This window comes from Phodopus roborovskii, unplaced genomic scaffold (assembly GCF_943737965.1).
Source record: "Phodopus roborovskii unplaced genomic scaffold, PHOROB, whole genome shotgun sequence".
In the NCBI taxonomy this organism is placed as follows: Eukaryota; Metazoa; Chordata; class Mammalia; order Rodentia; family Cricetidae; genus Phodopus; species Phodopus roborovskii.
In genome coordinates this window covers 18677882-18690473 of record NW_026126541.1, presented here as the reverse complement: position 1 = coordinate 18690473, position 12592 = coordinate 18677882, and the positions used below count along the sequence as shown (strand labels likewise).

The 12592-nt window shown below is 41.5% G+C and overlaps 1 pseudogene; it reads right to left on the bottom strand.

The window, feature by feature from the left end:
- Positions 1 to 4137: 4137 nt before the first annotated feature.
- LOC127233456 (60S acidic ribosomal protein P2-like) lies at positions 4138 to 4444 on the bottom strand (annotated as a pseudogene).
- Positions 4445 to 12592: the final 8148 nt, after the last annotated feature.

Below are 12592 nucleotides of genomic sequence, written 5' to 3'. Positions count from 1 at the left end.
CAAAACCCTTTGTCAAGAGACCCAAATCCTGAAATAAACACTCAAATTCAATAGTTCTCTACCTCTCTACACTTAGACCCTTTAATACAGTTTCTCATGTTGTGGTGACACCAACCATAAAATTACCTCATTGCTACTTCACAACTATAATTTTGCTACTGTTATGAATCATAATGCAGATACCTGCATTTTCCAAGAGTCTTAGGCTTTTTCCCAAGGGGTCATGGCCCACAGGTTGAGGAACTGCTCTAGGATGTCCCAGAGACTCCCCCCAGGTGTCCTGTTTGCGTAGAAATCACCAGTAGCTGTTTCCTTCTGTATCCAGTCAAAGTCAGAGGCTCTGCATATCTCCTGAGATCCTTTTCTATGAAGGCTCAAGAGCAGCCAAGGAAAACCCTGAAGAAAAAATACCACCTGAGGACTTCCCTGACTTGACCTGACCTTACAATCCATTCATAATGATATAGTTATCAAGAAATTCCTACTTGTGCTAAGAAAGGCAAACTGACCAGTGGATCATACTTGAGAGACCAGAAACAGAGGCACACACACAAACACACGCATGCACACTCACACAAACACACACACACACACACACACACACACACACACACACACACACACACGACCTTGATTCATTTTTAGTGCACTTAGGAAAAGATAACATTTCAGTAAACAGTGGTTAGGTAATTGAGTGACAGCATGAAAAACAGTTGATCTTGACTCCTACTTCCTATCTCAGACACACAATTAATTAGAAGTGGATTACAACTGTAAATGTGGAAAAAGAAACAATAAAATTCTTACAATATCTGCTTTAATTCTGAAACACTAATGGTAAAACAACAACAACAAAAACCAAGAATAAATTAAACTATCTTAAAATTAAGAACATCTTTTATGTATATCAAGGGAAGGGGCTGAAGAGATGGCTCAGTGGTTAGGAACACTGGCTGCTGTTCCAGAGGATCTGGATTCAGTTCCCAGTGCACATATGGTGACTTGTAGACATCTGTATTTTCAGTTCTAAAGAATTCAACACCCTCTTCTGGCCTCCACGGGCACTAGGCACCCAGGTGATGCACAGACACAGAGAGGCACATGCAGACAAGGAAACTGTCACATATGTAATGATAATGATGATGAAGACACCACCACAGGAATGCAAAGGCGACATGCAGAGAAGGTGATCAGGGTACACATGATTTACTGCACACTCATATCCAGGACTATGGTGATTGAATAAGAATGGCCACCATAGGCTCATATATTTGAATGCCTAGTCATCAGGAGTGGCACTATTGGAGAAGGATTAGGAGAATTAGGAGGTATGGCCTTTTTGAAGGAAGTGTGTCACAGAGATAGGCTTTGAGGTTTCAGAAGTCCATGCCAGCCAGACCCAGTTTACTTCTGCCTCTGCCTCTGCCTGTGGGTCAGGTTGTAGCTCTCAGTTAATTGTCCAGCACCACAGTTGCCTGGCAACATGTGTCCCTGCCATGGTGATAATAGACTATGCCTCTGAAAATGGAAGCAAACCCCAAATTAATTTCTTTCTTTTATAAGAGATGCCTTGGTCATGATGTCTCTTCACAGCAATAGAAAGAACAGTGACTAAGACAGGATCTGTATGTGAAGAATATAGGACTAAGGGACGTATAATGAAATCCAAGATTGTAGTGATATCTTGTTTATACTCTAACAAAGTTTGCCTGAAGACCAGAGGGCGGAGCTAGCCACAAGTTAACCCTAGAGATCTGGAGGTCTGTATAGACACACAGGAAGTAATATTGGCTGGATGGAGAGAGGGAGTGATACGGCAGGAGATAAAAGCTCAATATTGTTTTGGCTGGGAAGTTGAGTAGGTAAGGTGGCTATGGTTTTGCTCCTTTGTCTCTCTGACCTCTCAGCATATTTTCCTATATGCAGTGTTTTATTAAGGCTTGTTATAACTCTTGTTATAAAAGACAATATGATGATGGGCAAAAGATGAATAGATATCATACCCTGAAATAGCTAAGAGAAAAAAAAAAATGGAAAAGTGTACTCAGCTTTCCTGTCATCAGAAAACAAAAGCAAACATAAAGCAAAGCTAAACTTGTAACTAAATGATTGTGGTAAAAGTATGGGTTGGGCTAGGCAGTTGTGCACAGCAATCAGGAGTCAGAGGCAGGGGGATGGATCTTTGTGAGTTCAAGGCCAGCCTGGTCTACAAGCTGAGTTCTAGGACAGCCAGGTCTGTTACATAGAGAAACCTTGTCTGGAAAACCAAAATAAATGATATATAGATAGATAGATAGATAGATAGATAGATAGATAGATAGATATAGATATATAGATAGATAGACTGGAAGCCAGAAATATCCTTGGGATTCTCAGCAGCTTCATCTTTGACAGATGCCAAGGTGCCAAAAGTGTTTGGGATTTGTTGTTGTTGTTTTATTATCATTATTTTAATTGAAAATAGTATTTCCATATGTTGATCATCATTTCCTCTACCAAATCTCCTCCCAGACTCTCTCCATCCCCCACACCACCCTTAGCTCTGACCTTTGATCTGGGTCCCAGATGACTCTAGGGTCGCCCCTTTTGGGAGGCAGGTTAAGAAAGTGATGATGAAGGCCTGCTAAGGGAATACTCCCGATCAAGAGACTAGAATCTCTGACGTGGGTGCAAAACTAACATTCTAATGGGGCCATGAAAATCTACTGGCTAAACAACCACCCCTAGGAAGGTGAGCTCACCTTAAACCATGCTAACAAAATAGATGACAAAAATTATTTCTTTGCACTAGGTGTTAGCATTCAGGCATCTGTACTGGCCTGCCCTTGGGATTCTGACAGGATACGCCCTCAGCTGCAGCCACTAAGAGCACCACCTGTGCACATTCACCATATTCCCTTTTAAAAGGGCCCTGCTATTTCCCATCCTTCTCTTTCTTCCTCTCCCTCCCTGTCTGCTCTCCTCTCTCCCCCTTTCCTTTCTCCTCTCACCTGCTGCTCTTGTCTCAGGAGGCCAGTATAGCCCCTTCCCTTTCCCCTTTTTATGATCCCTTTCCCTAGTGAAAAAACCCTCTGCTTCAACCCTGTCTGATAGCATCTTTCTCTCCAGCTCCACTTAAATTCAACACTAGGAGCCTAACTCAGGCTTATTGAGTTACTAAACAGTTGCAGTTTCTATTCCAAGATAGGAAAACAAAACAAAACAAAACAAAAAAAAAATCTTAAAGATTTGAAGAGTGTTTAAAATAAAAGGAAGGGCTTGGCGATGGTGTCATACACCTTTAATTGTAGCACTTGGGAGGCAGAGGCAAGTGAGCTGGAGGCCAGCCTGACCTACAGAGGGAGTTCCAATACAGCTAAGACTGTTACAAAGAGAAACCCTATCTTGAAAATGAGTGAATGAATGAATAAATAAAATTAAATTAATATTCAATTATTTTAGGACTAGCTATGCACTAAGACTGAGGTCAAAGACCCCTGCCAAAAGAAGTATAAAAATGAAGTATACTTTCTGTCTCTGTGTTCACTCTTCTAAGTGAACCCTCTTGATTAAGCACAAAGCTTCCCTTGTCTAGACTGGTGATCCGTAGTATGAATTCTAGGTGGTATTAATAATAAATATCCAGATAGGAGTTAATGCTGAAGATCAGAGAAGCAAAGTGGCAGCCACTAGAGTTCTCACCTCTACCAATGCTCAGCCCAAAAGGGCAATCTTGCCCTTAGACTGCCTAGGCTGCACTGTGCCTCAGACTGCATTGAGTTCCTGTCTCCTCCTACCTTCTACTCCTCTCTCTGCCCAGTCATGTTACTCCTGTATCCACCTCCTTAGCGCTGGCATTGAAATCATGGGATCTCAAGTGCTGGGATCACTTTTGTGTGAGCTGTTTCTCTTCTAGACAAATTCAATCTCTTGAAGCCCAGGGTGGCCTTGAACTCACAGAGATCTGTCTGCCTCTGTTTCCCTAGTGCTGGGATTAAAGGTGTGTGCCACCATTGGCTGGCCTCTAGTGACTTAGCTCTGCATTCTGATCTTCAGGCAAGCTTTTATTTGTTAAAACACAAAGAGTGATCTTTCTTTTCAAGATACATAAAAAGGCTTTATTTGCAGGGGAGCAGGAATTTAATCAACCCAGTCAAATCACATGTCATCATCTGACTCCTCAGACTCTTCCTTCTTCTGGTTCTTCTCCTTTGTTGCAGCAGGGTTAGAGCTGTAGAGCCAGGGGCAGCAGAAACAGCCACCACCCCACCAGCAGGCACACTGGCAAGTTTGCCAACACCCTGGGCAATGACACCCTCAATGCTTGTTCCATTTAGCTCACTGATGACCTTGTTGAGCTGGCCATCATCACCTTGATGCTCACACTGTCTAGTATCTTCTCAAAGTCTTTGGCGCTAAGAGAGAAGTTGCCCCCAAGCAGCAAGCAAGAGGCCACATAGAGCATGTTGACTACTTCAGACAGGCCTCACATGCACAACCTCGGGAGCCTCAGACTGTAGCAAAAGGCTACAGTGATCTCTACTTCCTTTGGGACCCTAAACATATTTCTTGAGATGAGGTCTCATTATGAAACCTAGCTTGGCCTCAACTAGCTATGATCTGCCTCAGCATACTGTGATTACAGATATGCGTCACCATGACCTACCTCTTAATGTCTTGCAGAGGATATAAGGAAGGTTCATTTATAGTGCCTCTCCAGGAGACCAGCTGACAGACCACTGCATAAGACAGGAGCCCATGTGCCTTCCATGCCTAGCTCTACCTGTTTGGAAATTTCTGGAAACCTTTACATCTTACCTCTTTGGACCCATGAAAATCGGCTGATTGCCAACATAGACTCCTGCTAGGTTCTGTTTGCAGTATTGAAAGAGTAAACAGACTGTTTTTGTGTTTGTTCAGTAATAGGAGTTACTTTCCTTCCTTCCTTTTTTTTTTTTTTTTTTTTTTTTTTTTTGAGACAGAGGCTTTCTATATAGTCCTGGAACTTTCTATATAGATCAGGCTGGCCTTGAATTCAGGGGGTCCATATGCCCCTCAAGTGCTGGGATTAAAGGTGTGCACTGTTCGAGCTAAAGGAAACTCCAATTGCCCAAACTCCAAAAGGCAGTCCAAATACCCAGAAATGAGCTCAACTTGGCCTATAGGACTTCTGGTGCTTAGATAAAAGCCAACATTCCTCAGGAACTTGTGAAACAGGTTCCCATCTACAAAGGGAGTCATTTCCCTTACTCCTGGCAGAAGAGACATATGGCTACCTATTAGCATATCAAAGCTCAAGCTGGCCTCCAGGCTCCCTCAGCATCACAAGCACCTGTTACACATTACAAAGTCCAAGCGAGCATCCTAGCCCTTCGGGTCTCCTCCCTACCCTGAACTCCCTCCAGCTCAGGGGCTTCTGTCCCCTCAGCTACTCACTCTCCTTACAGCCCTGCTGTTCTCACTGTGTTCTCTCCCGTCTCTGCTCCTGTTTCTCTACCCATGTTTTCTCTGTTCTCTGTCCCCTGCTGTCCTCTCCTCTCTGCAGACAGCCCTGGCCATGTATCATCTGCTGGCCATGTTCCGTCTACTTCTACTTCTTTCTCTACTTTTTTAGACTCTTCCAGATGCCTCTGGCTGTTCTCTCTCTCTCAGGAAAAAAAAAAAAAAAGTCAAATGAAAGTTTTGAAATGTACATTTTACTAATGTTCAGTAAAGAGACTTAAGTACTTTCTGCTTTCTGTGATTTTACCAAACTTTCCTTTTCTTATCTAAAATAAGATTATCTTTGAGAACTCCTTTGGTGTTAGACACTTCAATTCCACCTAACTCAAATGCATTTTTAGAACCCTCTCAGATATAACAATTGTAGCACAAATTTTCCATGGAAACAGCTTTTGATTGCTTCTCAGCTATAAATAGCTCTTCCTGGTTATTCTTTTAAAAGGTGTTCCTTTCAGTTATCTGACACAGACAATAGATTGCTTTCCCTAAAGGCTTGGAGAAAATACCAATATAGATTAGCATAAAAGTGATTCTAAGGGCTTGTGAAAAAAAAATACGGTTCTATAAGGTTTATAAAATGTGGCTCAGCCAGGCAGTGGTGGTGCACAGTTTTAATCCCAACACTCAGAAGGCAGAGGCAGAGGCAAGTGGATCTCTGTACATTCCAGACCAGCCTGGTCTACAGTTAGTTCCAGGACAGGTTCCAAAGCTTGTCTTGGAAACCTTGTCTTGAAAAAAACATGAGGCTCATTCCTTCAAAATAAATAAGTAAATAAATAAATAAACATTAATGATACATTGATGGAAGTAGAGAAAGGGCAAATAAACCAGTAACAGATATATGTCCTCACTCCATCATCATCACCATCATTATTATGTGGTGACATATTATATATGATTTATTAAAGTTTGCCTGAGGATTCAGAAAGCAAAGCCAGCCTCAAGCTATAGAGATCAGGCAGTGGTGATACACACCTTTAATCCCAGGATTTGGAATTAAGAGATAGACCAATCTCTGTTAGTTCAAGGCACACTGACTACACGAAATTGATCCAGTCCTAAAAGATCACACAAAGATGATCTCAGCACCTTGGTCACACTCTTTTAATCCCAGCATTAGGGAGGTAGAGACAGGAGGATATGGCTGGGTGGAGAAAGGGATATAAGGAGGAAGAGACAGGAATTCAGAGCTTTTTGCCCCTGAGGATTTATGGAGATAGGACTGCCATTTCAGCTGGGTAGAGGTAAGATCTACTGGCTTGGATGCTTTGCTTCTCTGATTTTCAGCCTGAAACTTGGATCCTAATATCTGTCTCTGAATCTTATTTATCATTCTATATTATGATTATTATTATTAAAAAGTTAATAACTGTAAAGAGTAGGAACATTAATACAAAAATCTAGGAAGAGGAGAGAATAAGGGGAATGGGATAACATTTACTAAAAATTTAGCTAGAAAGAATTTAGCACTAGGGCTCAATGGTACAATACAGCTACCACAGTTTTGTAAAGAACCAGAAAAGTTTGAAGGTTCCAAACACAAAGAGGTAGATGTTGTTTTAGTTGGTGTCTCTGTTGTTGTGATAGAATACTGACCAAATGTAGGGGGAAAGGGTTTGTTTATTTGACTTACAAGCTATAATCAGTCACTGACAGAAGACTGGACAGGAACTCAAGGCAGGAACCTGGAGGTGAGAACTCATGCAGAGAGCATGGACGATCACTGCTTGCTGACTTGCTTCCAGGATCACATTCAGCTACCTTTCTTTTACCTTCCAGGACCATCTGCCCAAGATGATATTGCCCATATTGGGCTGTTCCTCCCATATCAATCAACAATCAAGAAAGAAATGCCATCCAGACATGTGTAAGGGCAATCTGATGAAGGCATTTCCCTAATTGAGGTTTCCTCCTTCTAGGTGACTTTATTTTGCATCAAGTTGACAAAAATGTAACCAATATATTATGGCTTTATGTCACAAAACTCAGTAGACTGAATCCCTCCTTGTCTCTTCAGGTACTCCGAAAGCAGAAGCTGGGTCAGCTTTTAGGCTATATACTAGTTAGGATTCTCCAGAAAAACAGAGCCAACATAAATCTAGTGTGAGGTTTACCCTAAGGAACTGACTCATGGAGACATATGAGGAGTCCCACTGTCCAGCATCTGCTAAATAGAGACTGAGGAAAAGTCAGTGGTATAGTTGGGAAGGTTGGGAGAGTGACTGGTATAGATCAAAGTTTGGGCGTACAGGACTGAGGACCAAGAATGCCGAGGGCAGGAGAAAGTTTTCCAATTCCATAGCCATTCACATCCCTCCACGCTCTGTTGTCATTAGCCCGCAGCATCTCTGCAGGTCCACTCACGGTTTGGGACATTATCTGCTTTATTCAGGCCACCAATTCAAATGCTATAGACTTCTAGAACTCACTCAACAGCCACAGGAATAACGTGTGACTTGGTATCTGGAGACTCCATCGAACAGTGAAATGGACACATAAAATCAACCATCACAGGACAGGAAATTGTCTTTTTGGAATTGGTACCTAAGACAGAGAAAAGGAGTATGCAGACTTAAAAAGAGAAAGGCGGCTTCTTCAACTTTTTCCACTCAAGAACTTCTTATACACCTTTTCAAATACAGGTGTAGAAAATATGTATAAGCACCAAACATTTATTGATAATACATCATAAAAACACTTAGTTCAATATAATTCATTGGTATACATATAACTTGACCATTTATTAAAGATAAAAAATTTACATACTAATAGGAAATGTAACTATTTTTACATGAAGACTTAAATGAAATTCATCAGCAATTCAAACAGCATTCGTGTGTGTGTGTGTGTGTGTGTGTGTGTGTGTGTGTGTGTGTTTGTTTGTTTTGCTGTTGTTGTATTTGTTTGTTTGGTTTTGTTTTTTTCAAGACAGGGTTTCTCTGTAGTCTTGGAACTCACTAGGTTAGGTTGGCCTCGAACTCAGAGATCTGCCTGCCTCTGCCTCTGTTGATATTAAAGGCATGAACCACCATGTCCAACTCAAACAGTAGTTCTTAATATCTAATATTCCAATGTTGCATGAATTCTAATTGTCTTAATAATAAAAACTCACATGCAAAGATATGGTGGTGTAACACGAAAAATAAATGACCCAGATACTGATACTGGGGTTCAAACTTCAAGCTAAACATCAGAAAAGCAAAACAGTTGGCCACTAGCTTCGTACCCCTACCTCAGGCTAAATGGGCTGATCCTGCCTCTACCAGTTCTCACCAAGCCTCAGACTACGACCTCTCCTCAGCATGGCTGGAGAGTGAGTGCCTCCTACTGATTACTGAAGCCCCTTCTCTGTCTTTTATGCCCCTCTAGTGCTGGGATTAAAGGTGTGAGCTCTGTTACTCTTTTAGACTGATTCAATCTCATGTATCCTGGGTGGTGGTCTTGAACTCAGAGAGAAATACATCTATGTCTTAATCCTGAGTTCTAGGAATAAAGGTGTGAACCACCACCTCCTAGCTTCCGGTTGCTGGGATTAAAGGTGTGTGCCTGGCTTCTATTGCTTGTAGTTGACTTTACTTTCTGAATCATCAGGCAAGCTTTAATAAATCATAAATCATATCACCATAGGATTGTAGGAAACTCTAAAAGTCTTTGCTATTATTAAACCATCATGTTTGGTTTTTTAGTTTAGTTTAGTTTTGTTTTGAGACAGGGTTTCATTATGTAGTCCTGTATGCCCTGGAACTCGATATGTAGACCAGGCTGACTTCAAACTCAGAGATCTTTCTGCTCTGCCCCCCCAAGAGCTGGGATTAGAGGTATGGGCCACTAAGCCTGGCTCTTGTTTTTATAAGAGCACAAAACATGTTTTCAAAATATTTAATTTCATTTCTATGTATGTGTTTGTCTTGTATATCTACCACGTATGTGTGCAGGTACTGGCTGAAGCCAAAAGATGACATCAGATCTTTGTAGTGTTGGGAGCTGCAGGAAATCGTGGGCTTTCAATAGTCTGGGTGCTAGGGAAACCAATGGGCCATGCATGTCTCCAGCACCAAAAGCAGAAAATTTCTTATGTGCTTTAAAAATAATGCAAGTCATATAGAATCTGAGGTCAGGTGGTGTTTGCTGACATAGTGTGATGTGGTGGCACGCAGTACAAAGTGCACATGTTGCCTGTTCAGAAGTCAGGCTTCAGAAGAGCTGAGTGATGTAACATGGGTTAAGTAAACAGTGCCAGAAACAACTCAGATTCTGTTAACCTGTCATCATGAACTTCTCTGCTCCCAAAGTTTTGGTGACTACCATATTCACTGACAACACCCTGTGGGAGGGCCCACACCACAGTTTAAGAAGCTGGAGGTTAAATCACAGGTTAGTCAATTCAGTGAAACACTTTGTACCAATAATGACAGCTAGTGTGTCCTATGTTAGGTTAAAATGGTCAGGTCCACACTTAGTCACCACATCCTACTGTTTGGGGAAGGGTGTGTCCTTGGACATGACAGGCCACATTTCCTGTAGTAGATGGCATGTTTGTCAGGGAGGATCTAGGCTCACATCTATGTCTAAAATGTGAGGGTCCCTGAAGCTTGAGTCTCATAGGGAAGGGAACCATAGGAAGAGGTAAGTTTGACTTTGTCAACCTGGATCAGATTTTGGGGAGTCTAATGACAGGTGGTTTATTTCCAGTATATTTAAGACCAGTATAATTTGGAAAAAAAATTCCTGGGGTAATACAACACCTGTTGCACAAGGAAACAAAATTACATTTAAACTCAACTCAGGTTACATGTCATCTCTTCCAAGAAGATGAGTTCTAGAGATATGCTAGCTGTACTGGCTTAAGGGCCCAAGTCTGGCCTGGTTTTCGTTTTACAGATAACAAAGACGTTATTTGGGCTCCTAGTCACCTCTGTCCTGATTGTGGAGCTTGGGGAAGCCTCTGGCTATAAGGGTCATTTAGATTACTAGTTACTTCCAGTACTGGTTGTGAGAGCTTGATACAGCCTGGTCCAATAGATAATGCACTATCACCAGGCTGTTATTCACTTCCAGTTCTCAGCTTTCTGGATGGAAGAACAGGTTTTTTTATCTTTACCATTGAAAAGACAATCCTGTGTGCTTAACATTCCTGGTTTCTCTGGAGATTTGTGGGCACAAGGACCTTTATGCTATGCTCCCAACACTAAAGCACTGATGCTTGAGTCTCTATTTTTCCCTTCCTCAAACAGGCATATTTTTTCATAGCTCTTTCTCTATTGAATTCTATAAGATTTCTTGAGTTCCTGCTGGGATTTTGATTGGACTGGCAAAGAATACATTATCATTCATTGTGGTAAGAACTGACATCTACTTGTGGTGGTTTGGATAATGATCCAAAAGGCTGCACTTTTGGAAAGTAGCTACAGGCTTTCTAAGGTTAAGAGTCTGTTACACATAGGAGGAGTCAAGCAGATACGCATACTGGAAAAAAAGTTTATATGCATGCTGTGTGGCCACTGGTCCTGGAGATGAGTGTCTGTCTGTGCATTACGTATACGGAGGCTTTTCACTTACAAATGTGGACCAGGGAAAGCTTTGCAAGTATGCAGAACAAGACTGGGATGGACTTCATTAATTTAAACTCATGGTTTTAATTATACTTAGACAGATGTAGAAACACACACACACACACACACGGTACCTGTGTACATATGTATTTCAAAGTTTCAACAGCTGAGAGGGCCTGGAATCAATGAGACTTTAGCAGCAGTGAAGACACTGAGAGCTTAGATCCTAACTTCTACAGTCTATTCTAGGGCTATGTGGGAAAATTGCTTATTCTTGAGCTAAGGCAAGGAAAATATAAGGTGAACTTATGCAGTTTGCTAGAAAGTAAGGAAATGCTTAAAAATTATGTGGATATACCATAAGGATCCAGAATTCATCTTTAAAAGATCTCCCACTGACTAAATCTAGGACAATTTAAGTATGAAAATAAAGAACCATAGTAACATACTTTAACCCATTGAAGAAATAGGAATCTATGAGTCCACGCTGAGATCAGTAAGTAAACAAATAGGCAATGACATGGAGAAGGGAAAGGTCTTTCTTATGGAAAAATGGGCTAACACTCTTTCCCCTTTCTCCCTTCTCTTTCCCTCTCTCCCCCATCATCTACAATAAACACTTTATTACCTTTAACCATACCACAGACTGGCTGGCCAGCCATGTTGTCAGTTTATAGATCTGTAATTTTTGAATTCTACATGCCTGTGGACAATGCTAAGTTCTGTGACCCACTCAAGATATAGTCTGGCTCCTTTGGATCACATCTGAGTGGCCCCTGTGTTTTTGACTGCTTGAACTTGGGAAGAAGTTTTCCTAGATGGTACTACTGAGGCAAAGCATCCTGGAGACTTCAATGGATGCAAGTTATCTTCCAGGAACCATTCTTATTGTTCTTAGACAGACTGGTAGGTTCCTACTTAATTGTATAATTAAAATTCAATTATTTCCACTTTGCAGCCACTGTATTTGTAATGTTTGTTTAAAACCCCTTCCTCATCAAAACGCACATTTCCCACATCTATCTAGAATTCTCACTATAAACCTGGCTATTGGAAGTGAACAATAACTATGCCACAGACTAATTTATATGCTATCTTAAATTTTCTTTAAACAAATTAGTCCATTACTTTAAGTTTCAGAGGGTCAGACTTTTAGGGTACAGGCAGATGCACCAGATTCTTTGACAGACTTTAACCCATAGAGCCTCTGGCCCAGTTCCCAAAAGAACTCATTTCCCTCTGAGACCCCATGAGCACAGTAAACACTGTACCTTTCCTTAGCATTGTGAACTTCCCAACTCCCACTGGAACGGCCTCTTACAGTTCTTTAGGCTTTTCCCGTGCAAAGCTTCAAACTTTTCCACATTCTTCCTGCAAACTAATTCTGACAGCCTGAGAACCACGTTGTTCTCACATCAGTGGCCCCTCTTCAGGGTTCCAATTTTTGTTTGTTTGTTTGTTTGTTTTTCGGGACAAGTTTCTCTGTGGCTTTGGAGGCTGTCTGCAACTAGCTCTTGCAGACCAGGCTGGTCTCGAACTCACAGAGATCTGCCTGCCTC